Source organism: Corvus moneduloides, chromosome 16, assembly GCF_009650955.1.
Source record: "Corvus moneduloides isolate bCorMon1 chromosome 16, bCorMon1.pri, whole genome shotgun sequence".
In the NCBI taxonomy this organism is placed as follows: Eukaryota; Metazoa; Chordata; class Aves; order Passeriformes; family Corvidae; genus Corvus; species Corvus moneduloides.
Window position 1 is genome coordinate 7,391,554 of NC_045491.1, and position 27,535 is coordinate 7,419,088.

The window sequence follows — 27,535 nt, forward strand, 5'->3', positions numbered from 1 at the left end:
TGTCTTTGAGCACTGCCGATAAATACAGGGTCAGCACAAGGCAGGCCAGGTTAGGACATAGAAAGAATAAATGAGAATACATGAGAATAAATGGCCCCCTGTTTCCCCTCCACTGCCACGGAGGTCAGGAAAGAGGCTCCCACCACAGTACATCCCTAATGAGAAAAAACTGCTCCGTTTTGGCAGGGACACAGGAAGAAAACAGCCATGGGCACACACCCATCCCCAGGACCCCCACATACTCCTCTATTTCCAACAAGCGGCCGAGAAATCACTGTCTGTGAGCCTTGGTGGCACATGCAGAAGGGAAACTGAGGCACGTGGGACAAGGAAGGCCCTTGGTGGCAAGACCGGAGGTGATGGGGTGCTGAGAGAGATGCTGGTTCATCCCTGTCCCCCTGAGCCACGTGTGGATGCCACGGGTACGGGAGGAGAAAAAAAGGCCACGTGCAGCATTTGTCACCATTGGGGCCAGGTGGCCTCTGCAGGGTGATGGGCTTGTGCTTAAGCACCCTAAAACTCCTGCTAAATGTGCCCTGGATCAGAGAGATCCTGGGAAAGATCCTTTCAGAGGCTGCACTGAGCACTCATTTGGCCCCAAACTCCGTGATGTGATGTGGGGACTGAGCATCCCAGTCCAGCTGCCTCCATATCTGTTCCAGCTCCAGCACTTATCCCTGCACCCACACCCTGCAGGGACAGGACCCCGGGGCTGTACATCCACCCCTGCTGCCTCCCACTGCTCCTGGGTGCTGTACCCCTGCCCAGCTGCAGGACAGTGGCAGAGGGATTTGGGAACACCACAGCACCCACTGTCACCCCAAACCACAGCCAGCCCTGCCACGCCCCAGGTCCTGAAATCCCATCTCACTCTCCTGAAAAACACTGGCTGTTTTTCCATCTGCTCGCATCCATATGCCTGGACAGCAGGACAAGGCTGGGGGGAAGGATGAGGGCGAGGGGGGGTGCAGGCCTTGGCAGGGACAACCTGCACCAGGGGCTGCCGAGGGACACCCCAAAACCCCAGGAGATGCAGTCAGACTGCTCTGTCCACATGACACTCACCCAAACCTCTGAGGTACCCCCTTACCCTTCCCCACAGCCCCCTGCAGACCCCCACAGCCCCCCCAGCTGACCCGGCTCAGAGGACGAGTTTTAATATCCCAGGAAATCTCCCTGGGAAGGGGCAGAGCCCCAGCTACTCCCCAGGCAGGGGGGGCTCCAGCCAAAACCCAGAGGAGGGGTCAGCCCTTACCTGGTGTGTGCCCGGGGGGACCCCAGCGCTCCCCGGCCATGGCTGCAGGGCACAGGGTGCCCCAGGGCCCTGCTGCAGCCCGGGCTGGAGACAGAGAGTTTTAATTGAATTTCTAGATTATCCTGGGGGAGAAATTGTAATCTCCTTAAATCCAACCTCTGGTCGAGTCCCGTAACCTACTGTCCTGCGCCGGGGAAGGGATTTAACGAGGGGGAGGGGAGGTTTCCCAGCCTGCTGATGCTCTGGACCCTGCACCCAGCAGGATTTGACCTGCAGGACGTCAGAGATCTGCTCCCAGCAGCCCCGGGGCCCTGCAAATTAAGGTTCTGCAGCAGCAATGCCCTGTCCCCTCTCCCCGTGTCCTGCCACGGTAACCACTTTCCCAGGAGCCTCAGGAGCTGGTGGGGCTGGGACTGGTGATGGAGATGGCTGATGCTGGATCAGTGGGGTCTTTGGAGGGTAAAGAGGAGCCCCCCTGGGTGGGACTCATGGCTGGGAGGTGTCCAGGGCTTAGAACTGAAACACCACCTAGCCCAGCTGTGCCCAGGGTGCCGGCGGGTTGTGCAAGTCCCCAAGAAAGTCCCGTTCCTTACCCAGGCTGTGGTGGGTGCCTCCCTCCCAGAAACTTCTATCCTTGGATTGTGTGGGCCAGAGGGCGTTCTTGGATGGGTCAGTGACCTTGGGGCGTCTCCATCACATGGCTCTGGTCCCTCCTGCATGTTCCCAAATCTGCATATGTGCTGGGCTTCAGCTCCAGCCCCAAACCTCCCCAGCGATGAGGCTGAGGCAGATGATGGCAGAGCTGGAATCAGCCGGCCACGCTCCTGCCTGCCATAGCTGGGGCCTCTACAGGGACACGGATTTCCATTGGGAATGGCAGGTTCCCATCCAGCATGTGCCAAAAGGCTCAGGGGATAGCCAACAGCCCTGCCCCAGCCCTGCCCCTGACCAAGGGGGGAGCATCCAGCTGCTAAAAACCACCGTGGGAAGAAAGGGAAAAGCAAGGCAGAAAGGGCAAATGTTTCCAAGTGGATTTTATCACCAATCAGATAGAAATGAGCTGAGGGCCACAGTGCTGTGGGGTTCCTTATCCTGAAGGTAACACCAGTGATTGGAAGCATCCCTGGGATATCACAGGCGTGGATTATTTCGAGAGCCCTCTCACACCTTGGGGTCAGAGGCAGGAGATGACGGATCTGGATCCATTCATCCTCGTTCAGCCTGCAGCAAGACTAATCCTGTACCTCCCGCTTGCCCTGTTCCAATTGAGGCCTCTTTCCCAAATCCCATTAGTCCCAAGGCAGGTTTTCACTTGTTCTCACCTAACACAAACCCCCCACTCCACGAGCCGTGTCTCTGCTCCAGGGAAATCGCGTGTGTGGGCAGAGCCCGCGCCCAGGAAATGTTTATCCTGAAGGCACAACACGTGGCAGGTTGGGAGCGACGGAGCTGCCAGCCAGAGCCAGGAGCTGTGGGGAGAGCGATGGCATCTCCCCACGGTGGCATTCCAGCTGGGAATCTGCACGGAAAGGAGCAGGATGACCATGAGAACCAGCTCAGGATACACACATCCCTTCCAGTCACAGGAGTTGGGATGTAAGCAAGGCTGAGCCATCAACTCTTATCAGCATCCTCCACTTTTTTTGGACCTTAAACCCACTGTCATTCCTGCTCCATCAAAACATTAACAATTGCTCAACTCTCGGTGAGAAATATAGCCTGTGTCCCGCTATCGCGGGCAGTTTTCCTGGTTCCATGGCTGTGCCAGAGCAAAGTTGTCATTTCCACCTCTGAAATGCTGCGTTTCCAGTGCTCTTTGCCACTGCCGTGGGTTAAGGTGTTGGCAGAGCTCTACACGTGATTGTTAACCCCAGGAGGAAGGAAACGGGGAGGAAGGACATGCCAAGCTCGGGAAGAGCCGCCCTCCTGGCTCTACTTACCCCGCGATCGCAGCGAGAGCCGCAGATGCTGAGCCCGGTGCCGGCGGCCGAGGGAGCGGGCGGGCGGCGGGGACTTTGCCGATGTCCTGCCTAATTGCTCCCGAGCTCAGATTACAGCCTCGCTTCTTCCCTACATGTACAGGAGCTGGCACCTCGGCCGCGGCCCCGGGGAGCCACAGCCAGCGAGGGGGATGTGCACCTTCAGTGGCATTTCCAAGGGGCAGGGAGGGGAATCGCGGTGTGACAGTGGTGGGGAGCCCAAGATGCCTTAGTGGTCTCAGGGGTGTTGGAATAGAAGCAGCTTGGAGGGGATTTCAGAGATTTTTGGGAAGCAAAGGACCAGCCAGAAGGATGAGACTCATTCCAAACTGGTGGATCAGACAGCGGTGCCAGGCAGTCAGTGTTCCAAGGCAAGACCACTTTGTTCTTGCTATTTAATGATGGCCATGACACAAACCCCATCTTCTCAGGAGAGGAAGAAAAATCCCTGTCCTTTTCTCTTGGGGGTGTCCAACTCCCCTGGCACACTCGTGATGCTGTCCGGCATCTCCAAGACAAAAAAGGCCTGTGCTCTGTTTTTACAGCTCGTGGCTCTGCCCACACCAATTCATGAGTTTCAGTGTCTTCCAAATCTTGTGAGGGCTCCCTTTAAAGCTCTCATTCCTCAAGCAGAGCCTGTTTGGAGGAAACCTCCTTCCCAGGGGTAACATGTTTCTGTCCCCATGTTTCTGCCCTTTCAACCCTTCCTTGCTGTCACTGGAGAGCTGGACAACCCCAAACTTCAGGCATGACCCCAAACCCAAGTAGCTGAAGGGCAGCAAAGGCAGGGCAGGGTATTTTGGGGACTGTCTTTATCTGCTGCATGAAGATTTAGCACAGGCATTGCATAACATTGGGGGGGTCACTGCTCCCATCCCCTCTCGCCGTCAGAGATCAGAGACTCAATTAATCCTCCCTCATTCCCTGCCCACGAGGACCAGCCATGGGTGCCCTCTCAGCCTGGCCCTGGCAGCAAGAAGTCAAATCTCTGCCCGACGTCAGCATCCATTGAGGTTGGTAGCCCACAGCCTGGGGGTGAGGTCTCGTGGGACACCCCACTGCCACATCCTAGGGCACCCATTGCCACCACCCAGGCCACCCATTGTCCCTCCCAGGCCACCCACCTTGCTTGGAAAGCCCTGTTCAAATTGAGGTGGCCATGAAGGAACCCGACAGACAGACACTGAGATCCCTAAAATGACTCAGTATTTCTGTGCCCCAGCCTTGGGTTCTGTTGTTAAGGGGCTCAGCAGACGAGCCACAGAGACGCCTGTGGCAGAGATCTGGGCATTTAAGGTATTTAAAAGGTCATTTTTAAACCATCAAGGTTTGGTGCACATCTGCTTGTGCTCCCTCCCTGCTCCTTTGCACAGAGCAGGTCACTGGTGGGTGGCTCGCTCAGGCACACACTGCAGGATCACAGCAGCAATGAAGGGATCCCTATTTTTTTTTGGCCAGCCCTAAAATAACAGCCCCCACGTGTGTCCTTGGGCAACCCTACAATGAACAAGGCAAGTGCAAAGCCTGGCGTTGGCGAGCCTGGGCACTGCTGTGTGTGCACACATGGGCTGACAAGCAGAAGGGCACCAGCGGGCAAACCCAAAATGCTGTCAAGGGAAGATTTGGGGAGGTAAAGGTGGTGTCATGCTGCTGCCACCCACAAGAGCTTGCAGAACCTCTGGGGTCCTGGTCCTGCCCACCAGCATCCCTTGGGCGGTAAAAATAGACATCACGCAGCATCCTGGCATGGCTGGGTGGCCGTGATGGCAATGGGCGGGCACAGAGCAAAAGGACCCTATGGCTGGGACAGGGGCCAAGTCTGGTGGCATTGGGGTGGATGACAAGTCTGGTGGCATTGGGACACGGTGACATGCCCCTGGTGAAGAGCCTCACGGAGAGTTACACAACGCCGGCCCGGCCGCCCTTGGCTGTGTGCGTCGTGCGTGCTCCTATCGACACGGCCCTGGCCGCCCTCCGACATCCCCGCGGGCACAGAACTCTGCAAGTGGCGTAAATGCAAGTGCACGTGAGCAGGGGACCTGCTCCAGCCCCCCCTCAAACCCTGGAGCTCCTGCAGTGGTCATCAGCCACGCACCAGCATCCCACTGTCCCCTGGCTTGGCTGTGCCGGTGGCAGGGGTCAGGAGGGCTGGGATGGTGCTGTGTGGAGCAGGGGGAACAGGGCAGGCACTCACCCCCAGCATCCTGCTGGGAAAATACAGTGGCAAAGGCACTGCATGGCCCCCACCCAGGGACTTTTAGGAAGTGAAAGACCAGCCAGAAGGATGCAACAAATTCAAACCTGGGGGACGTGATACCAGATTAGAGCAAGGCAGTAAGTGCTGCAAGCAGGACCTTGGTTCTTTGGTCTTGCCACTTAATTGCCACTTAATGAGATCTGTGACCCAAAACCACCCTCAAGCCTATTCCAGGAGAGGAAGAAAAATCACCCTCTTTTTCTGTTGGAGGGGAAAAGCACTTGCTGGTCCCATAGGCAGCAAGGAGCTCTCCCCTCAACACAGCAGCGGGATGAAGCAGGGATGCTTTTGTCCATAGAGATGGGGAAACTGAGGCACAGTGAGCAGAGGGGCCCAAGCATGGGGACTGGCAGCAGCCCTTGTCATCGCCTTCCCCCCTGCCTGGCCTGGCCCCAGGTCGAGATATTTATAAAGCCGATAAGGGAGCAGAAAGAATTTTCCAAACGCTGAAGTTACGTAACCTCTCCTCGCCCTCCACGGACATCGTCTGTAATTATAGGCTTGGGACTGGGGGGAGCCCTTTGTGGTGGGGCTGGTGGAGGGCACCACAGCCACGGTCACCCCAAAGGGCTTCACCCTCCTCTCCCTCACCACAGCAGGTCCCAAGTGCCAGGCATCAGCCTGTGCCACCATGTCACCCTGTGGAACCTCATCCCTGAGGGACCCTGATGGTTTTGTGGCCAGTCCTCCAATTCTGTGTAGGGGACCCCAAGTTTTTGTCTGGGTTCTGGGTGGCTGATCCCCCCCAGGGTGTGCACACCCCTCCAGTCCATCCCAGCACATGCTGAATGCCTGAGCACAGCCGACATTGCCACGGTGACTGTCAATGGCTGCTGCTGGGAGGGCTCGTGTGGAGGTGCTGCACCAGCACCTGCCCCCCAAACTGCTGACCCCCACCCCAGAGAATGCAGGTACCCCCTGCCCTCCACTAGCCCCATTTCCACCACTCTTTACCCCATTATACCCCGCAGCCAATTTCCAAACCCTTCTCCATCACCTGATGTCTGCCTCCAACTCCACCACCTCTGCCTCAGTTTCCCCAGCCCTGTTTTTGATACCCCAGGGGAGGGTGGAATCCCTTCCCTGGGATATTTTTCTCTCGCCAAACTTCGGCCAAGGCTGCAGAGTTGGAGGGATGCTGAGTGAAGGCTCCGTCGCTGTGGCAACCCGCAGCGGCCGTCTCCAGGCGACCGCCCAGGGATGCTGCAGAGATGCTCTGGAGGCAGAGTGAGAGGGACCAGGGCGGTGGGGGATGTATCCATAGGGATGCCACCCCCTACCCAAACCACAGCCTGGATCTTTGTAACAAGGTGTTAAACCACCCTGAAGAGAGCCGCCGATTTGACTCAGGCAGCTGGCTGAGGACTGACAAACTCATGGCAGCACAGGCTGGCTGGTGGGAACACCAGCAGGATGCTCCCGGGTGGGAGCAGGGCCACTCTGCTTCCAGGGACACCTGCAGAGCTATGGAAATCATTGTTGGAAATAAGCCCGTTAGCTTCTTAACCCTCATTAAGCAGCTTAGAAGGGACACGCGCCATCCTACGCAAACCCGGAGGCGCAGAAGGCCCTTGCCAGGGCGAAGGGGTGACGGGGTCTCAGTGGGTGCTGCGGGGGTGGCACGGGGGGCACGTTCCCGTCCCTCCTCTCGGCGAGCTGCGCTCCTGCATCCAGCCCCCCTGTTGCTCCTTGCCAGCCGGGCCCATCGGCAGCTCCCGACAGCGCTGAGCAGCGGGCAGGGATGGTGATGATGGGATGTCACACCCGTGTGACGAGTGTGGGAGGTCTCAGCCGCAGCCCTGCCGGCGGGGGGAGCGGGGTGGCGGTGACAGCGCGGGGCGACGGCCCGGCCAGCGCCCGGCACCGCGGCTGCGGGACGGAGCGGGACGTTTCTAATCACTCCACTTGGAAACGCTCCCGTTTTTACATTTGTTAAATTAAAGGATGTCAGCGTCTGATGCCAAGCCCAGGCTCCCTCGGAAATTTAAACTAATGACAGCGAGGAAAATGAGCTGAAACAAGAGCACAGGCGCTCCCACGTTATCCAGCCGCACCAGCCATCTCTGTGGCGGGGTTTACATGGCAGATTGCAAAGCACCAACCACCACAAAGATCTCAACTTTCTGCCCCAAAATACAACCTTGCCCACTCTGCTCGGTCAGAAGGTGCATTGGTGGCGCCTGGGCAAGCCAGGCTGCTGTGCTGGGGTCCCCAGAGACCCCCATCCGCCTCCAGCCTCTCAAAGGGAAAATACCTCCCTCTTTCTAGGACACCGCTGCCCTGGGCAGTGGGGTTTATCAGCACGGGGTGGAAGTGGGGGAGCAGAGTGGCGAGTGCAATGTCCGGATTTCTCCAGCTCTGATGATTCCTACAGCCGGCTCCATCCTGCCTGGCCCTGTGCCAGCAGGCAGCGGGGTCCTGGCAGAGCGCGGGGGCTGCCGCCGTCACACGGCCCCTCGCTGCCCCTCTTCCCCTCGGAAATACCTGGGCTCAGGCGAGGGCTTCGCTCCCGGCGCTCTCCAGGCTCCGCTGGGGTGGTTTTGTGCTGCAGCTGAGTAAAACCACAGAGTGGTGGTTGTCTTTTTTTTTTTTTTTTTTTTTTTCCGTTTATAATTTTCTCGGCGAGATAAAATTAAACAAACAAGCCCTTCTGGGAGCAGCGCGAGGAAGGGAGCCTGCTTCCCTACAGATGTGCGTGTCCTCAGCTATTACAACCACCGAATTAAGCTTTCCCTGTGGCTGGGACATTTGCACAATCCCACTCGTTCGCCTCCTGCGGTTTCACTGGTAGGAGACTGGCTCACTCTGCAGCCTCCCTCCCCATGAGGTCATTACCCAAACACCTATTTTTCACAAAAACATTGAGAATGTTGGGTTTTTTTCCTGACTTCACCATCTTGCCATCAAATTAGAGCGATTTGGAGTGCAAGGCTGGGAACGCTCGGCAAAGCAGAACATGCCGAGGAGAAGAGAATAGAATAGAATAGAATAGAATAGAATAGAATAGAATAGAATAGAATAGGAAGTAATAGAATAAAGGTGCAGCCAGACATTCCCCAGGGGATGGGGCTGCAGAGGAGGGGGAACACTGTGGGTCAGGAGGGGAGCAGGGTCTCCCAGCTGCACTCTAAGCCCCGTCTGCATCCCCCAAACCCAGAAAGGAACAATCATGGCATAAGACTTGCAAACACACCTAAACTTCCCAGCTTCATCTGCCTCGGGAGCCAGCACAGAAGCGTTGCCATAGCTTTGAGGACCACCGGTGGGTTTTGCAGCACAATCTGGACCACGGATCTATGCAAATCCCCAAGGCAGAAGTCTTTATGGAGGCATATGACAACCGAAAAAGAATAGCGCTCAGTGCTCTACTCCCACACGCCACCCCCCAACTTCACCATCATTTAAATCAGTCTTAAGTTGGAAGAATTCAAATCAACACTGTCGTCACAGAGCCAAGCAGAGAGGTGACACAACTTGGATGCTGCCAGGGAAATTGCCCCCCTGAGACTCCAAACTCATCAGCCCATCACTTTTTTTGAAACCCCATCGAGGAAAACAAATGAACTGGCAACTCGCTGCCCCCAGCTGTCCATCACCTCTGGCCAAGGCTCCTGGAGAGGTTTCCAACCAGCCTTCCCCCTGGGATCAACAGGAGGGGGACTGCTGGGAGAAAAAAATATCCAAGACATGCTGTTGAGGCTAGAGAGCCACAGTTGGAAAAGAAATCAAAGCTTCTAAAGAGAGAGATGCCAAGGAGATATGTTGTTCCCAAGAGAAACAGGACATTCCTCTCCCAGGGGGAGAAAAGGAGGAGGAAGGCTTGTGCCACCTCTTTCAGCTCCCTGGCATAGGTGCTTGGCGGTCTGGGCACAGCTTGTCCCTGCTGTGCCACGCTGCAGACACAGATGGCATCGCAGATACTGATTTTTTTTAATGTGTTTTGTAGGGGTTTTTTACCCCAAAAGCACGTTTTCTATTTGGGGGAAAGGTTGCTGGGTCCGGATGGCAACCAGGAGGATGGGGAGCCACTCTTTGGGTTCCTGGAGACCACCCTGCCTTCCTGCACCACACCGAATCATTAGGGTTGGAAAAGGTCTCTAAGATCACCCAGTCCAACTGTTAACCCAGCACTGCCACGGCCACCACTGACCCATGTCCCCAAGTGCCTCATCTACACGTCCTTTAACCATGAGCCCAGACCCACTGCTGTCTCGGGCACATGACTTGGCATCAGCAGAATCCTCATGGCTCTTACGGGAGTCACAAGAGAAGAAGATGTGGGGAAAAAATTATATTTTGCTATTTCCAGAAACACCGAAATCAGGTCCTGGCTCAGTCCAGAGGGAGAAGGATCATCAGGTTAGATTTTCCTTGCAAAACATGTTTGAGTTACACAAGCAAAGGGATCAGGCTGGAAGCAAGAGGGTGAGATCATCTCAGCACAGTCCTGGTTGATCCCCTGAAACCTTCCAGTTTGGCTGGTTCAGCATAATTCCTGCAGCAAATTGTTCCTGCAGGAAGTTTTAAACCTGTGCCCTTGGGCTAAGCCTTGACAGCATCCTTCACTGGGAACAAGGTACCTGCCTCCTCAAGGTAACACCTGGGTATGTCAGAGGGAGAGGAGGGCGGGAGCAGAGTTGGCCTGGCTATAAATAATCCCATGGAAAGGGAACAGGAGAAAAAGCAGCAAACACAAACCAATAAACCCAGGGAGATGTGTTCAGCTACAGGCACTCAGTGTGAACAGCTCCGTGTGCTCCATGTGATCCTGTAGAATCAGGCACAAGAGAAAATGGGATCCACTGCAGCTCAACAGAGCAGGATCCAGCCCAGACATCACCTTTCCATGAGAAACACATGGAAAGCAGCCCAGAGCCCTGTGTGCAGGATGCAACACATGGCTCGTGGCAAGACCTCATCCACTCTGCTCCATTAAAAAAGATAAAGTTGAGAAAGGGGAGAGTTAAATTAAGGAGAGTTAAATTGCGGAGAGTTAAATTAAGATGCCTGTTGGACCATGTTAACACAGAGCTGGCCTGGCTCCTGGTGCCACCGGCACTGAACACCCAGCAATCCCATCCCCAGCAAGCTGGGAAATAGCCTGTGTTTAAGGCAATCATTATTGGCAATCTCTGATCCCAGAGAAAAGGGCAGAAAAAGCAACTTCTCATTTTCACCAATAAAAGAGGAATTGCAGAAGCTCAGCAAGCACAGTGGCCAGCAGGTCACAACCAGCAGTGCCGGAGTGATTCATCCTAAACGAGCCAGATTTAGCTAAACTAGCCTAGAATAAGGCAGGGAAACAGCCCAGAGTTTTCCCTGCTGGTGCCTGCCAGTTATCACCCATGGAAGCAACAGGGCCAGCGAAGAGGAGACAGAGCAACATCATCCCCACCGCTGCCGTCCCCTCCAACTGCAGGATAATCAATGAAAAGCTTCAATCCCAGCTCCCACACCTGGATACTGCACAAAAGCCCATTAGAGAGAGAGGGGTTTTTTTTTTCCCTCTTTTCTCAGCCCGTCTTCCCAGAGCGCATCAGTTCCCAAAGGTCCTGGAGGACCCAGGGACCAGGCACCGCTCTGCAGCATCCACTGGACTGGTTTTCCCCATGAAACGATCAGAGCGGCTTCAGTTTGGCTTGTGTGTAACTTATTATTAAAGCTGAGCAAATAATTCAGGGCAAGAGCTCCAGGAGCAACGTTTCGCCTTTTCATTTTCCGCTCTCGAGCTGTCTGCAGTTTTCCCAGAGCTCGGGGATGATTTAAAGACATGTCTCCGGACGGGAGCGTCTTGCTGCGACTCCAGCTCCGAGTGTTTGATGGCCTGGATTTCACGTGCGCATTCGGGGACACGCCGGACACATAAGGATGGATGAGCCTTCCCTGGTATCCTAATTAGACGAGCAGCATTTGCAAGTGGGTTTTGGGGATTTTTTTTCTGTGTTGGAGACCTGCGAACACTTCATGCAGAGTTAACGACTGCCCATTCATTAGGCAGGGCTCGATGAGCGTTTTGCTTTGTGGCACATCATTTTTCCAGTCAATGGTGCCATCCTGGACACGAGATTTCCTTGGAACATCTCGATCCTCATTACACCCCAAACCACTAAGCACGTGGGAAAGGAGGATGGGGCCATGGGCAGAGCCATGGGGCTGTCATGCTGTGATGGCTCCGACCTTCCAGCGCTGCAGCCATCCCAGGAATTTGCTTCCTCATTAGTGGAAAGGTTAGGGAGAAGGGATCGGCTCTGTGCAAACTCCCTGTGGTGCTCATGTGATGTAGGCTGGCAAAGGCAGCTCGCCCCGGTGCTCGGGCAAGTGCCAGCCGAAAGGAAAGCAGGGAAGAGAGAGCCACGTTCCCAGGCTGCGGAGCCCAAATCAGAGGTCCCCATACTTGGAGTAGAGCCTGTCCCCCCCACACCGTCTGCCTGTCCTTAGGAAGTCCATCTGTCCTCAAGGCCATATGAAATGCTGACTGCAACTGCCTCCACCCTTTTCCTGGAGGAAAGGGCTGTTGTCACCTGCTGCTGTGACCCCAGACACTCATCAGAGAAGCTGAAGGGGCTGAGAAAGGGACACCCCTCCTGAAGCCGCAGTGGAAGAGTTGACATTGAGGACAACCCTGTCTCCTTTAGGGACTTGGCCCTGGAGAAAGGTTTGGGCTCCCAGGATTGGCCCAGGCAGCCGCTGTCCCTCAGTTTGTTGCTTTCAGGACAAAGCAGACCAATGCCATTGACCTCCCACTGTAAGACCCCTCAGAGCAGCTCATGTACTGGACAGAAGGAGCCATTTAATGTCCCCCAGCACCTGAAAGGGGCCAGGGACACTTTGGGGCCATCCCAGGTGACCAAGCCTGGGGCTCCATTAGTCCCTGCTGGAAACCCTTCTCCGGCCAAACAGCTTTCTCCTCCCATTGCGTAATTGCACTTTGTTGAGCAGACCCAGCCTCTGGCAATACATTTTCTCCGGCCTTGCTGCTCTCCTGCAACATTTCCCTTATTCCTTTCACTCTCTCTGGACAGTTGCTGAAACACGCGGAGAGGGAGAGGAGAGAAAAACCCAATGCTTGTCCCACTTGTAAAGCAAAATCTCAGATGGGAAAAGGGGGGAAAAAAGCAGGGAGTGGTGTCAGATGCCGCTCCCCATTCCATCCCCTCCCAGTTTGCCTGTGGGGGTTTGACAAAAGTGCTTTTTGGCTGACAAAATGATTACAGGGTGCCGAGACAGTAAGTTGCACATCGGTTTCTTTCCTGCATTTCAAGCAGGGCAAGGACACGGCTGCAAAAGCAGCTGCACTTCTGGAGGGGTCACAGTGCAGGGGGTGAGGGAGGGGGAATTTGGGAAGAGGAGGAAGGAGGGAAGGAGGGATATTTTCTGCTTGGAAAAAAAGCAAGGAGAGAGCAGGTGGGAGTGTGCATGAGTGAAGCAAAGGCAGGTGATGCTGAAGATCCGTGATGGGATTGGGTTGGGTTTGGGAGGATGCTGGCTGGGGTATCTGGACTAGCCCAAGTGGGAAAGGGAGAAGCTGCAGCCGCTGGCCCCTGAGCAGAGTCAGATCCTGTGGCCTTGCTACGAGGTGGGGCAGCGGCACCACTGGGAGAGAGAGCAGGGTGCGTTCAGCTCCTGATGGGAATACGGACTGCGCGGGGCAGAGCGAGGTGCCCGGGACACACTCGGACTCGCCGTGCCTGCAGGCAGTGGGTGCTGGGCAGCGGGGAGGAGGAGAGGAGGATTTCAGCTCCCAACTCAATCTGTTGGAGAACTTGGCCTGCTCCCCGTCAAGCTGAAAATAGCACACATGTAAGGACGTGCACGCAGTGCTGGCTGTGTCCTCGCCGAGCGCTTCCTTCCTGCTGCGCTCCACGCAGCGCCCCGGCCTCCGCCTGCGCCTCCGGCCCCCCGCAGCCCCCCGAGCCCCCCACGGGGGACAGGGCTGGGGCAAGATGCTCCTTAGAGCATCCTTATGCCACAAATCAGGGCCAGTGCATAGATGCAAGAGCCGTTCACCTTCAGCTGCTTTTCACGTGTACCACGAGGTCCGTCCGGCGGCGGCTTCCCCGCCGTTATCATCTGGAGCGGGCGAGGCTGAGCGCGGCTCACGGCGGGAGCCGAGCTTTATTAGAAACAGGCATCTGGCTTCAGCCCTCCCTGCAGCCCCCGGCTCAGGCTTGGGATCAGGCTGGGGCAGAGAGCACGCACGCGTGCCCAGGCAGCAGGCGGGGAACTTCCAGAAGTCCCCAGTTTTTCTCCTGATTTTATCTCCGAGCTTATTATTGGCGATGTGAGAATAAAGCCCTGGTGCTCCGCTGCAGGAGCACGTGCTGCCCGGCCGGGGTCGAGCCCCAGCCCTCACAGGGACGGGGAACCAGCAGAGCGTGCTGCAAGCTGGAGGATGGAGATAACCCTGGCAGCAGCCAGAGCTGATTCCTGCAGTGGAGAGGGAAGAAAAGAGGCTGAGCTACCCATGGACATCAGGCACAGGAATAATGGGAGAGCTTTGTCGGGACATCGCTGCAGCTCTGAGCACAGCTTGTACAAAGTGCTGCTCCTCTGCCATCCCTGCTGCGAATACCTCTGAGGAAACGTTCCCCTAAAGGGCAAGTACCCCGGGATGGAGGAAACACAGGAAGGAGCCTTACGGGGCCGTGACTGGGGGATCTAGGAAGTGCAAAAAGCAATTAACACCAGGGCTGGGGAGGATATACAGGTGATCCACATGGATATACAGGTGATCCACATGGAGCTTGGTGTATGGAAGAGGGGATTGTTAGAAACACACAGATTGTTCTGTGCTCAGTGTAGTCAGGGTGACCTATACATAGACTATAGGGGGATTCCCTGTGCAGCCAGAGCCAGCAGCCCTCCAGCTTCCACGATGTCCCGTGTCTCAGGGCAGGGCTCCACAGCAGCACCCAGCAGAACGGGCACTGCCCTGTGGAATAGATTTCTTCCCCCAAATCTCCACTCTGCCAGGGTTCTGCTTTATGCCAACAGCTGCCTCATGGTGCAGCGCTTGGCTGGGGATAGCGGCAGGACACCAGGGAATATCAGTGGCTGGGCAGGGACCAAGACCATACTCACAGCACACCAGATCTGCACCTGGGCATGGCCAAAACCTCTCTGCTTCCCAAAACACTCTGAGGAGCAGCGTTAGCCAGCGTGTGGTATCAGCTCTCCTGATACAACGTCATTGTGGTTGAGGCAGGATCCTTATTAATTCTTTCCTCTCTTTAATTTCCATTTTTTCCTCAGTTCCCTTTCCTATTGCTCAAGCAGGGCTTGGGTAGGGCCCTGCTGCTGCCAGCCTGTGTCCCTGTGGCATGGTGCCACCAGTGCCATTGCTCCATGATATGGGGATGTGATGGGTGGCTGCATTTGGGGTCAATGGTGAGATCAGACGCATGCAAAGGGAAGGGAGCCATGGATGGAGCAGAGAGCCCCAGATGGAGGGGAAGGGGAGGGTGGGGAGCACCAAAAAAAGGTCCCATCAGCACCAGGTAGTGGACTGGGGGGGATGCATGGGTGGGTCCCAGCCCCATCCACTGTTCATCTGGGAGGATGGAGACAGGAAACTGCCACTTATTGAAACAGCTTTGGTGAAACATCCCAACTTCTCCCCAGACACCATTCCTAGGGATGGACCACAGGGAAAAAGGTGGGACAGGACATCCTCAGCACCCACAAAACGCAGCAATTGCCTTTCCCACCTCTGCCAGAACCACCTTCCTCAGCCACCCATCACCAACACACCCCCCTCCACCCTTGGGTCGTCCCATCACTTTCATCCCCCAGGACCCTGAAAAGCACCGTTTTCCCCTTTCCACCCCACATCCATCACTCCTGCAGTCCCCTCCAGCCCTGATTGCCATTGATGCCATCCACATGTCCCCAGCTCTCAGGGGACCCTATGCAGGGGCCAGCACATGGAGTCTGGATGGCTCCAGGGCCTCCCGTGGTGCCCCCTCACCCGCTAAGTGTTATATAAACGCCTGGGCCCGGGACTGTTTGTGTTTGTGCTGCCTTCAGCGCTGTGTTCCTCAACCCTATTTGCATAACAAATAATTAATAATAATTAATGACTGAGAGAACGGTGTGGGCTGCCAGATTGTGCTAATTAGTGAACAAATGCCATTGCACAAGCGAAGGCAGGCGTCACACGGCCCCGCGTCCTCACCAAGTGTGGGGACACGATGGGGACAATGTCCTGTGTGACCCTTAGCCCTTTTGAGGCAGGGGAAGAGGAGGAGGAGCAGGAGGAGGCAGCGCTGTGGGTGGTGTTGGGATGGGTCCCTGGTGCTCCCAGGTGGGTGCCTTGGTGCAGCCCCGCTCTGTGACTGCACACGTGGATCCCACAGCATCTCACACCCGGCTATCTCCATGCCCTTATTAGAGCCTGGGACAACACTGCTTAATTGTCTGGCCGTGGCACTGCTGCACATCATTAACAAGCAAACCAGCACCAGCTCATTAAGGCAAAGCCTTTGCTCTGGCAGCTCCACAGCCAAATCATTCTGCGGACATTCTGACCACAAGGCCCCTTGCAGGTGGCACCTCCTCACAGCACCAAAAAGTTCCCCCTGTGCCACTGATGCTGGAGAACATGGAGGAGTGAGGATGCGAGTGATGGGGTGGCCTGTTTGGTCACCCAGACCCAGCCTTTGCCTGCACCTCACACACCTGCAGCTGCCCGGGGGACTGGGAACGTGGAGCATGGAAGGGAGAGGAAAGGGAAAAATGAGAGGGGAAAGGGGAAAAGGAGACAGAAAAGGAAAAGAAGAAAAGGAAGAAGTAAAGGGGAAAAGACAGAGAAGGGAGAGAGGAGGCAATAGAGGAAAGCAATGAGAAAAGAAAAGAGGAAGAAGGGAATGGGGAAAGGAAAGGAAAGGAAAGGAAAGGAAAGGAAAGGAAAGGAAAGGAAAGGAAAGGAAAGGAAAGGAAAGGAAAGGAAAGGAAAGGAAAGGAAAGGAAAGGAAAGGAAAGGAAAGGAAAGGAAAGGAAAGGAAAGGAAAGGAAAGGAAAGGAAAGGAAAGGAAAGGAAAGGAAAGGAAAGGAAAGGAAAGGAAAGGAAAGGAAAGGAAAGGAAAGGAAAGGAAAGGAAAGGAAAGGAAAGGAAAGGAAAGGAAAGGAAAGGAAAGGAAAGGAAAGGAAAGGAAAGGAAAGGAAAGGAAAGGAAAGGAAAGGAAAGGAAAGGAAAGGAAAGGAAAGGAAAGGAAAGGAAAGGAAAGGAAAGGAAAGGAAAGGAAAGGAAAGGAAAGGAAAGGAAAGGAAAGGAAAGGAAAGGAAAGGAAAGGAAAGGAAAGGAAAGGAAAGGAAAGGAAAGGAAAGGAAAGGAAAGGAAAGGAAAGGAAAGGAAAGGAAAGGAAAGGAAAGGAAAGGAAAGGAAAGGAAAGGAAAGGAAAGGAAAGGAAAGGAAAGGAAAGGAAAGGAAAGGAAAGGAAAGGAAAGGAAAGGAAAGGAAAGGAAAGGAAAGGAAAGGGGAAAAGGGAAAGGGAATCAGGTTTTCTTGTCTTAGATCTGCTCAAGCACTGACTGCTGGTCACACACGGGAGCCCTGGGAGCAGTGGGATGCTGGAGCAAGAAATGGCCAAAGCTTGCAGATCTGTGTGGCCAGAGCCAGCCTGGGAGCAGAGTGCCTTCCTCGCTGGGAGAGGAAGGGATGAAGCAGAGCAAAGCCCTCTCTCACTCCCCTCCATGAAACTCTTCAGGTCCAATTCACTTTCCCTAATCCCTGCAGTGTCCCGGACAAGCCCTGGCTGCCAGTAGAGCTCCAGGGCCGCTCGGCCTCACTCCCACCGCAGCTCCAAAGCAGCCCCTGCTCTACCCCCCAGCAGAGCAGAGCTGGGTGCAATTACGCTTCACTGCCTCTCCTCTCTCACTGTAATTCCTTTGCTCCGCTGAATTGCTTCCCCTTCAGCACCACACATAATCCACTGCACTGTAATTACACGGGAATTTTAATATCTGATGTATTTATAAGATGCACTTAATTCATCAGCCCCTTTAACCACACTGTCATTCCAGCCTTCAGCACGGTGGGAAGGATGACTCGCTGTCAGATGGAGATTAGCTGGCCCATGTGTGTAATGAGTTGGAGGGTGTTCTCAGCCCAGCTGAGAGCCTCACTGCCAGGTCCCACCCTGGCTGGGGAGCAGGATCCCACCATGCCAGGTGCCCTGACCCCCAGGGGATTGTGCCAGGGCTCCCCTGTGCTGTGCAGAAATAAAGGACAGCACAATCCAGAGACCTTCCCGAACATTTGAATCATCCAACAGGTCCAAATTTGGCAGAAATGAAGGGCCTGTGCTGGGGTGAATTTTACCCCTACAGCCCAAGCACTGGGGGTTTCCCCGAAGGGCTCCCCAACATGAGGGATGCACGTTTGGATCCCTCCAAATCCACAAAGAAAGTAGCCACTACTGAAGGCTTATTTCTCCCGGCATTTGTTTTGGTGGCTCCTTTCCAGCCGTGTCCTATAAGGGAACCAAAGGCCTTTGAGCCTCTTGCAGTGAGCACAATGCAATGATTTTCCCAGCCTGGGCAGGAGGGATGAGCTCACTGGCGTCCTTGGTTCCCCCTGGCTTCGGGGTGCTGGGTCCCTGTGCCGAGCACAGCGCACGCTGCGGCTCCTCAGGATGCCCAGGAGGGCAGTGGATTCAGCAGAATCCTGGGGGTGGCTGGGCTCCATCCCACCAAGTCCTGGGAGAAATGCCAGCTGAGCCTGGGAACGAGGGGCAAAGGGGGAGAGAAAGGGGTGGTCTCACTGGCTCGGTCCCTGGGGGCATCCTGGCTCTCGCTGATGGATGACACCACGTATTTCACACTGGGGTCACACTGGGTTTTCCCACAGCCCTGCAGTGACATCCACACTGCCCTGCCAGGCACCCCTGTGGGTAGGTGGCACTCACAGGTGGTGGCATTGTCCCCACCTCAGCACTGGCCACGAGGCACCACGGAGGCACAGCCCAGCTGCCAGTGGCACTGAATCCTGCATGAGCGGGATGGGCCTGGGACCCACCAGGTCCCCACAACACCGGGTGACCTTTGGGACACCAACCCTCCTGCTTCCAGCAAGCTGTGCCAGAGCAGAGCTGTGCTGGAGTAGGACTGTGATGACATTTCTGCTGGAGAGGGACCTCCAGCAAGTACCACTGTGAGCCCCAGGGCTGCTGTCAGCACCCTGAGCCCACCCACAGCCCTCGGGCTCTCAGGGCTGGGTCAGATCCCAGATGAACCCCGGCACTTGGCAGTGGTCAGGCACAGTGACACACTGGTGACACACTGGTCCCCCACTGGCAGTGAGGTCTCTCCCCACAGCTTCCTGCTCTGGCACCCTGTGGCTCCCTGGGAACACAAGCTGGGAACACAAAGGGTGCTGAAGCTGGCCTGATGTCCCCCCATGCCCCATGTCATGTCACACACTCCAGAGCTGCACCTCCCTGCCAGGCTGCCCAGAGTGCCAACCCCGAGCAGGGACACCAGCTCTGGGGGCAGAGCTTGGACTGATCTGAGGCAGGGTTATCCAAGGAGCTGGTAAGTTCCCATCCCCTCTCCATCAGGAGGGTCCCTGGTACCTGCTCCCCACGGGATGTCACGGCCTCCTGCCTCAGTTTCCCCATCTGCACAGTGCTCTCCGAGAGGGTAAAGACAGGACCATGGTTGGCAGGGGGTGCAGCAGGGTCTCCAACCCCACCTCTGGCTTAGGATCAGGGCAGGGCCCTCTCTCCTTTCTCCATTCCCAGCCCCTCCTTCCCCAGGGTGCTGCCATCCAGGGGGAACTTTGGCCCCCAAGGTCACTGACAGAAGGGGATGGGGGCAGACACCCCAACCTCATGCCCAGCCAGCCCTGCCAACCACCCCGTCCAGGTCCTGGCCACTCCCTGAAGCTCAGCTACCCCGCAGGTGTCCCCCTCCCTCCCCGCTGTCCCCAAAAAGCAAATATCCAGGGAGATGGGCTCCGCGCTGCAGCTCTGCCGGTGGCACTGGCTCTGAGCAGAGCAGACACTGCAGCACGGCCGTTACGTAAGCCCGAGCCAGCTCTGGGGATGTAGGACACCGGGGTTATCCCCCGGCCCCCCCGGGGCTGCCACCCCCACCCCGCCCCAGCCACGGGGCTCGCGGAGTTTGGGGGAAAACCCCTCCAGCTCAGCCCACACTGCAAAGGCTGCAGAGGGGGCTGGGGTGGCCCTTGGGTTGCTGTGGCCCTGCCATGGGGCACACGGTGGTGGCACGGGGGTGGCAGTGGGGGCCAGGAGGGTTGTGCCGCTGTGGGGGAGGGAATGGGGCAAGCGGTGGGGTGGGATGGGACTGGGAGGCAGCAGGTGCTGCACCCACATCCCGCTGAGTCCTTCTGGACTCTCCAGGGCTCACCCGTGCAGGTGAGAGCTCAGGGAAGGAGCCAGGTCGTCAGGTTGAGACTCCTGGGCGGTGCCTCCCTCGGGGTGACTCACGGAGCAGGATGAACACAGCCAGGGCAAAGGATCCAGCCCTGATGCCAGCCCGCTATATCCATATCCCCATCCTCACAAATCTGGAGGGTCAGCATCCCTGTGACAGCATCCCTGCAATCAGCCTCCTTGGGATCAGGGTCCCTGGAACAGCATCCCAGAGAAGTGCATCGCTGGTACCTCCAGCACAAGCATGGGAGCCAGGATCAGGGTTTCCCAGAGCTGAAGGGAAGATCCTTTCCCTGCGGGACAGCCCCGACATCACCTGCTCTGCATCCCTGTGGGGAAACGGAGGTGAAGGATGGCACAGCTGGCATCACTCACATCACCCATCCCCAAAACACCCGTCCCCTGTGCCGGGGGCACGGCAAGTGGGCAGGCAGTGCTGGCAGCACTGCGGCTCCCCCAGGATCAACCTTGCCCTGGCTAACAGACCATCGGGATCCTGGCAGCATCCGCTGCCATGGTGCGGGATGGTGACAGGGATGGGGACCCCATGGCCCCACGGTTATATGAATTCTCTCTGGCTTTCTGTCAGGCACAGTCTGGATCTGGCCATTTCTGTCTGGGGATGTTGGGAGGGAGAAAGCCCAGGCTAAAGCTCCCAGCAATGGGAGATACCAGAGCAGGAAATTAATGTTAATTAATTCATAATGACGCTGAGATAGTGATACCAGATGCTTCAAAAGTCCAACGGGGGAATCTGAAAGTGCTTTGTAAGAAATCTGTCGCCCACCGGCAGTCCTGCCTCGCTGCAAGCTGGGAATGAGGGAGTGAGCTGGGAACCGGGATCAAGCTGGGACTGGAGGACCAAGCTAGAACTAGGGAACAAGCTGGGAATGAGTCAGGAATGGTGAAAGAGGGACACATCCCTGTGAGGTGACAAGCCCACAGTCACCCAGAGCTGTGGAGAGCAGCACTGGGACCCCCCTGCCACCTGCCACCACACTCCCACCTTTCTCCCTTCCACCCCAACTCAGAAGCTGGAGTGGAGCTTGAGTGACAAGACACCCACCATGCTCCACTCCCTGGGGCACAGGGGCTTCCCGAGTCCCTTAATGCTCATTTTTTCCTCTCCTTTCCTCCATTTCAGGGACACTGGGTTCAGGGCAGGTGGTCGGGTGTGTACTGGGGTACTCAGGGGCCCGCAGGGGGATGGAGGGACAGGCTCATGATCTGGGACAGGGACACAGGTCCTTTGCCAACCAGTGTCCCCACACTCAGAGGACAATTTCTCCCTCCTCATCCACGTGAGCCAGCCCTTGCCCTGCTCTGCCAAACCCAAACGGGGCTGCACTTTAGCCAAGAGGTGTAAAACAGCCTAGAAAGCAGCTTGAGCCCGGTGCCACCTCCCCAGGGCTGGGAACCCCAGAGCCAGAGCCGGGAAGGGTGCAACCATGAACTCTGCAAAAACCACAGGCAAACCCCTGGGCTTGGAGCTGTTTGCCCAGACAGGGGGGATTATGCTCCTTCCCACAGTGACACAACAGCACCTGCACCCAGAGGGGACCCTCAGAACGGGGGCTAAGTGAGGTGGCCAAGGCCATGCAAGGCCTGGCAGCGGCAGAGCAGGGTGGCACGGCCGGGGCACGGCGCTGCCATCACTGCTTACATAAGGTGTCCCTTAAGGTGTGTCCGAGTGCACACACCCGAGCGGTGACAGGAGAGCAGGACAGATCCATCCCTCCAGCAACCCCTCACAGGGACAGCGCTCCCACTCTTTTTGGAGACAGCACCCCCAAAACTGCCAACCCGGCCTCCTTCCCCCTGCACAGAGGGTGCGTGAGGCTCCCGTGTCTCTCAAGCACATTCACACCCTAAAAGCCCCTAAAAGCTGACAGGAATTGGGCGGAAATGCTGGGTTTCAGCTCGCGGTGCAATTCCCCCAACAGCTCCTCCGAAGTTTATCCGCAGCAGGAACGGTTTCTACGGCGCTGCCGGTGAAGCCGCCCCAGCAAGTGGGGAGAGGGGAAAACTCCACTGGGAGCACCACGGAAAACCACAGAGCACCACAGCACCACAGACAAGGCCACCAAAATCCCACCCCAGCTGGTCCCGAGGGACTTGTCATAAACCCCTGGGTCATTCCAGGGCTAAGGATAAAACTACTTTGACTTCACAGGTAAATTAACTCTTTTGGCTAAAGAACAGCAGAGGCAACACAGGATTTCAAAGTGTGTTTTGTATCAGAGGCAAGAAATAAAGTGGCCTTTACGGTGCCTTCCCCAGCAAAGCTGGAGCTTTATTAAGCTTATCTGGCATGGATGGGAATGCTCGCTGTTATTCCAGGCCTGAAAAGAGCAGGCAAGGATTTTTTTTTTTTTTAGTCTTGTTTTCATTATTTTCTGGTGGCTTCACTGCTTTGTGCTCACAGAAAGGGAATTTCACCTGCTGTTACAAAGAAAAGGCCCTGGAAAGTTTTGCGGAGAAGGGGATGAGGGGAAGAAGGTTTATGGAAGCAAAACGAGTTGTTGCAGGGTTTGTTGTGGATTTTTTTTCACAGTGACCTGTAAAACACCCCCAGCTCTTTGCTGCTTGCAGAAGACCTGGCACCAACATGCCAGTCCCCTGTCCCCACCAGTGTCACCCCTGGGATGGCGGTGGGAAGACCTCAGAAACTGAGGTTGATCTGGGGTGCAGAAGGAAGGCAGTGGGACTGCTCCCCATCTTTTTCACAAGCAAAGTCATGCCACGCTTTCTAAGAACAGGAAAGAAAAAAAATCCAGCCCTCGTTTGCTGACACCACAGCAAAACAGGTGGTTCAAAATCACAAGTGCAAAGGGGGGGGAGAAAAAACCCTATTTGGTGATTTTGTGCTCATATTCATTGCAAAACTGTCCGGGAATGCTGCTAAATACACACCATTTTCCCTTCTTACACTCTTTGCTCTATAATTAAGAGAGACTTCTAAAAATACAAACGGCCTCGAGCACCCAGTGAAGGCGTGCAGGTGCTGCTAACTGGAGGCACTTTAGTACAGCTCATTTTCTGGACAATTTTACTCGCCTGGCTCGTGCTCAGCGCCGATACTATTACAGTGATGCAATTATGCTGCTGCTGCTGCTGCTGCTGCTGCTGCTGCTGCCGTGGTCGGCTCGCTCGGCTTTCTCCCTGCGCTTTGCAGTTTGCCTTCAAAGCCCCCCCAGCCCCGCAGTTCCCGGGCTCACCCCAAGCGTGTCCCCGCCGGCAGGGCCCAGGGAGCTGGGGATAAGAGGGTCAGGCGGGTGTGTGTTACACCAACGTGAATATCCATGTGTGGGCATGGAGGGGCATAACCCCGCATGGACATTGCCCAAAACAACCGGTGTGCAAAAGTTTTGGGTGAGGAAGCGAGCTGGCCAGGGGAAGCGAGTGGAGGGGAGCAGGAGCATGGAGAGGATCCCAAAAGGCAGCAGCAAACCCTCAGTGCTGGCTGGGCAGGGAGGGGGCCCATGGCACTGGCACGGTGATGCCGCTTGGCAAAACATCCCCCCCAACCTGGCATCTGGGGCACAGGGGTGAGGGGGAACTTCCCCCGTGGAGCTGCCGCTGCGAAACTTCCCCTTCTTATTTCTCCATTAGGGCTGCAATAGGTGGAAGTGATTGACTCACTATGAGACTGCTGTTTTTGCCTCTGACTTGGGATTAAGACGGAGCTGGAGGAGCGGAGGAGCCGTTGTCGGCAGGCACCGGAGCCGGCACTTACCTCTCACTGCATCCAGCCCCTCCGGCCGTGGGGCTGCAGCTCCTGGAGAGTTAGCTGGCAGGGGACCCCACATCCACTCGGGTTTCTCCCAGGACCGACGTTCGGCTGCTGCTTCTTAGGCACAGACCCAACCCCTCCATTCCAACCACAGGGAAAAAAAATATATCTTCTTCCAAAAGAAAAAAAAAATTAAAAAAAAAAAAAAGAGGGAGATTTAAAAAAAAAAAAAACCAAACAAATAAAACCACACTTTTTTCTTGGTTTGCTTTCCCCGTGGAGAAAAAAAAAGAAAAATAGATAAATCCCAGCGACCAAGAGATCCAGACTCAGGTGAATTTAGCTTCAAACTCCCTCTGCGCTTTCAGAGCCTTCACCCTCAAATGGGCTCTGGAAGATGCTGGGGGACCCATCGTTGCCAAAGTGTCATCAAATATCCTTCGGGCTCAACTCCGCTCCTGCCCGGGGAGGGTGGACTTCTTCCCTTCTTCCCTGCTTGCTGCGTGCTGTGGAGTTGGCAGGGACCTGCCTGTTCCAGCCTCAGCGTGGAGGGTGGGTGGGTTGGTTGGTTGATGTGGGTTGGTTTTCTTTTTTCTTTTTTTTTTTTTTTTTTCTCGCCGCTATTGGTTTTCTTGCTATCTGATCCTGAGCGAGCGCTGCAGCTCGCCGCTTCCCTGCTTTTTTCCCCCCAGCTCCCAGGCTTTTGACAGGGAATGAAACACAGACACCCAGTGAGACAGGCTCCGGCTTCTACAAAGCTCCACTCCCTCCTGCTGCCTTTGTCCGCGAACAGCAACTCCTCCAACTCTGCCCGTAGACACGAGGGAACCTCTGCATCAGCACTTTCCTAATGGCTGCTTCGCCCCAGCCCTTCGGCCCTTCTTCTTCTTCTTCTTCTTCTTCCTCGCTTCCTCTCCTCTACCTTGATGGCTTCCGCTTGCTTTTTCTAGCCCGGCCCCGGCTCCGACAACCACAGCCACAGGGAAGCAACAACCCTTTCCCGATGGATCCATCTCAGCTCCCCCGCGCCGGCGGCTGCGGTCGGGGGGTAGTGGCCCCGCAGTCCATCACCGTCCTTCCTGGGCACCTTCCATGAAAAATCAATGGTGGGGACAGCGTCCCTGAAGGCTTCACTTTGGGCTGGTTTAAGGGGCAGGGGGCTGCGTGTGTGGAGAGGGGCCAGGGGCAGAGGGAGGGCTGAGAATTGGAGCCACTTCTTTTTATTGCAGGCGGGGATTATTTTTATTTTTTTTTAAAGGTTGACTGGAATCCAAGTTTGTTTCTTTGGTAGTGAGCATTATTTAAAGCCATTTGGGAGGCTTTGGGTGTCTCCAGGTCACCCTGTCCTTATATTAGCGAGGCCTTTTTGGAGAGGGTCAAAGTGAAACCTTGCTCCGGCAGCCTCTTTCCCCCGCGGAGGGGAGCGGGAGGCACAGGGATGCTGCAGTGGGCTCACAACCTTGGCTGGCTCCCAGCCAGAGGGAGATGCAAACCAGCCACCGTCTGTAATTTTTGCTACACTTCCTCCACACTCGGTCACTCGCGAGATCCCAGGGCTGCTGCCTGCTCCTTTTTTGGGGATTCACAGGCTTTGTTAAAAAAAAAAAAATCACAGCCAGGAGACCTCCAGCCTTGCCAGCGATGCTCAGCACTGCTCAGCATGGCTGTCACGAGCTGGCGGGTCACAGAGAAACCATAAAGCCCCCCAGAACACAGCACATGAAGAGGCTGCCTCCCCACCTGCCCTTTGGCAGCCTCTTCCTCACTCTTTCTTGTCTCCCACCACAAGTTTGGGATAATCAATTCCTCCCTCTCCCCTTCAACAGCATCCGGGAGCAGCGACTCTCCTGGTGCCCAGCTCCCATCCTCTCCTGACACAGAGATGGAGCATTGTTCCCTCACTGTTCCCAAACACCCCAAACTCCAGAGCACCTCAGGGCAATGCTCCCAGTTCTGCCTCCACTCCCCTCTCCACATTGGCTTGTCCTCTCTCGCCTCATTCCACAAACCTCAGAAACACTGAAATCCCTGGATGAAAAGCACTGCAGGGCCTTGCCCCAGCCCTGATAGATACTCACTTAACAGCAGGGATTTGAGGTTTGCAGATCAGAGGGGACACCAGCTCACACACTGGGCCTGGTGGTCTCGTGCAAGACCACCCGGGGCCAACCTGACCACAAAACACTGCTCCTTTCTGTCAGGCAGCCCCACACACCCCAGTTTGCTCCTCCCTGATGCCTCCTCTCCTTTACCCCACCATGCTCATGGAAAGCTTCCCAAATCCCTCCCTGCCCCGATCCCCAGCCAGAGGTGCCAGACCAAAGTTCTTTATACTCCCTTCAAAAATAGACGCAATTAATGCACCCAAAGATTTGGCTGCAAAGCTGGGGTGGGAGACTGGCCACGGGTCAGGGGCACCCCTGGGGTGAGGGGAGCAGCTTCAGGGTCCCCAGTCCAAGACTGGGGCTGGCTGAGAGGGTTGGGTGGAGCTGGGCAGCCACAACTGGCGAGGTTGGTGTTCCCATCACCTGGCCATGCTGGTGGCTTACCCCTCTCTCCCCAGTTTGCTACAGGAAATGCAAATGAATAGCCTGGGACTTCCATCCTGGTAAGCCCCAGATTCCCTCTGCTTTTGGGGAGAAGTTCCCCGTGTTTTCCCATCAGGGCTGGGGAGAAGCATGGAGAAGCTCGTTATCCCCTTCTGTCGGTGCAGGACCACAGCCCTGGGGACCCCCATGTCCTGTGGGTTCCCAGCCAGGGAACAGCTCCAACCAAGACCCAATCTCTGCCTGCCCCTGGCCATGTGTGGAATTGTCCAAGTGAGGGAAGGAGGATCTTTTAGGAATTGTCCAAGTGAAGGAAGGAGGATGAGGGGGTGAAAAAAGGGGCACACCCAGCGGGGTCGAGCCCCTTCCAAGCGCTCACAGCACGGCTGCGCAGGGCCACGAGCAAGTCAGCACTGAGCCATTAGGGCTAATTCAATCAAAATGGATGGCCCGATTGGAGGGCTGCTGTCCATAAATCCCCCACTCCCGCTGCATTAGTGTCAGGGCTCCCAGAGGAAGAGGCTGAGGGGGAGGCGCGGGGGAGCCGGGATGGGGAAACGTGCTAAGTCACCCGTCCTCCCGATGGCACAGGGCCGCTCGGATCGGGGGCCACCACCCCATCCTGTGCACCATGGGGACACAGCCCACCATCCTCCAGCCCTTCCAAAAGCCTAGCAGCTGGAGAGGGTGGGATTTCAAGCAAACTGGGTTTGCTGGACTCCAAAAGGTGCAGGGTTGTTCACAAACTCCGCAGGGCAGGGGGTTGCTCCCATGGGAACCTTGCCCATTTGCTCCAGTGGGTTTTGCAGCAGGAAGAAGGTGGGGTGCTGGGGGAAATAGGCTTGGAGCCCCATCATAGGTCCCAGTGTGATAACTGGGACTCGGAAATACAAGCTGAGAAAGCCCCAAGGCTGATGGATGCCGCACCCGCCCCAGACACCCAAAACTCAAGCCACACCAGACCATGACACCACTGCAGGACATCCCCATGGAATACCAGCTCCTTTCTCCCGGCACACCACTCTCTTCCCACTTCTGCTCCTATAAAAGGCCATTTGTAGGCTCAGAGTTGCCATCTGATGACCCAAACCATGTTCCCCCATCCACTGAGCACAGGCAGTGGGAGCCACACGTGCCGCTGCGCCGCACAAGCCAGCTCAGGAAATAAGCTCTCATCCCTCCAGGTTAAAAATAGCCGTGAGCTTTGCCACGGACACGCCTCACCCTGGCGCTCTGGCCGAGCTGGCTCCCACCTCGCCTGCCCACCCAGCCCACCGAGCTCATGGCCGAAAACCGGCCGCAGGGAAGGGTCCGGTGGGCTGCCGCCATCTGCTCTGGCCGCTGGCAGCGCCGTCAGCGCGGGATGCTGGCT

The 27,535-nt window shown here is 56.1% G+C and overlaps 1 protein-coding gene across 5 annotated transcripts in view; it reads right to left on the reverse strand.

Annotated features, from left to right (window-relative positions):
- The window catches only part of LOC116452041 (ATP-sensitive inward rectifier potassium channel 12), a 54,786-nt gene that overhangs the window by 8,656 nt on the left and 18,595 nt on the right, over positions 1 to 27,535 (reverse strand). Inside the window, exon 1 of one of the 5 annotated variants that reach the window (XM_032126139.1) lies at positions 23,621 to 23,843. The exons of 1 other annotated variant lie outside the window; for it this stretch is intronic. The gene's annotated coding sequence lies outside the window, so the exon portion shown is untranslated. Of the gene's footprint in view, positions 1 to 1,255; positions 1,363 to 3,195; positions 3,213 to 7,975; positions 7,997 to 23,620; positions 23,844 to 27,535 lie in introns of those variants that run through there. 3 more of the 5 variants (XM_032126143.1, XM_032126144.1, XM_032126140.1) reach the window with 3 other exon arrangements.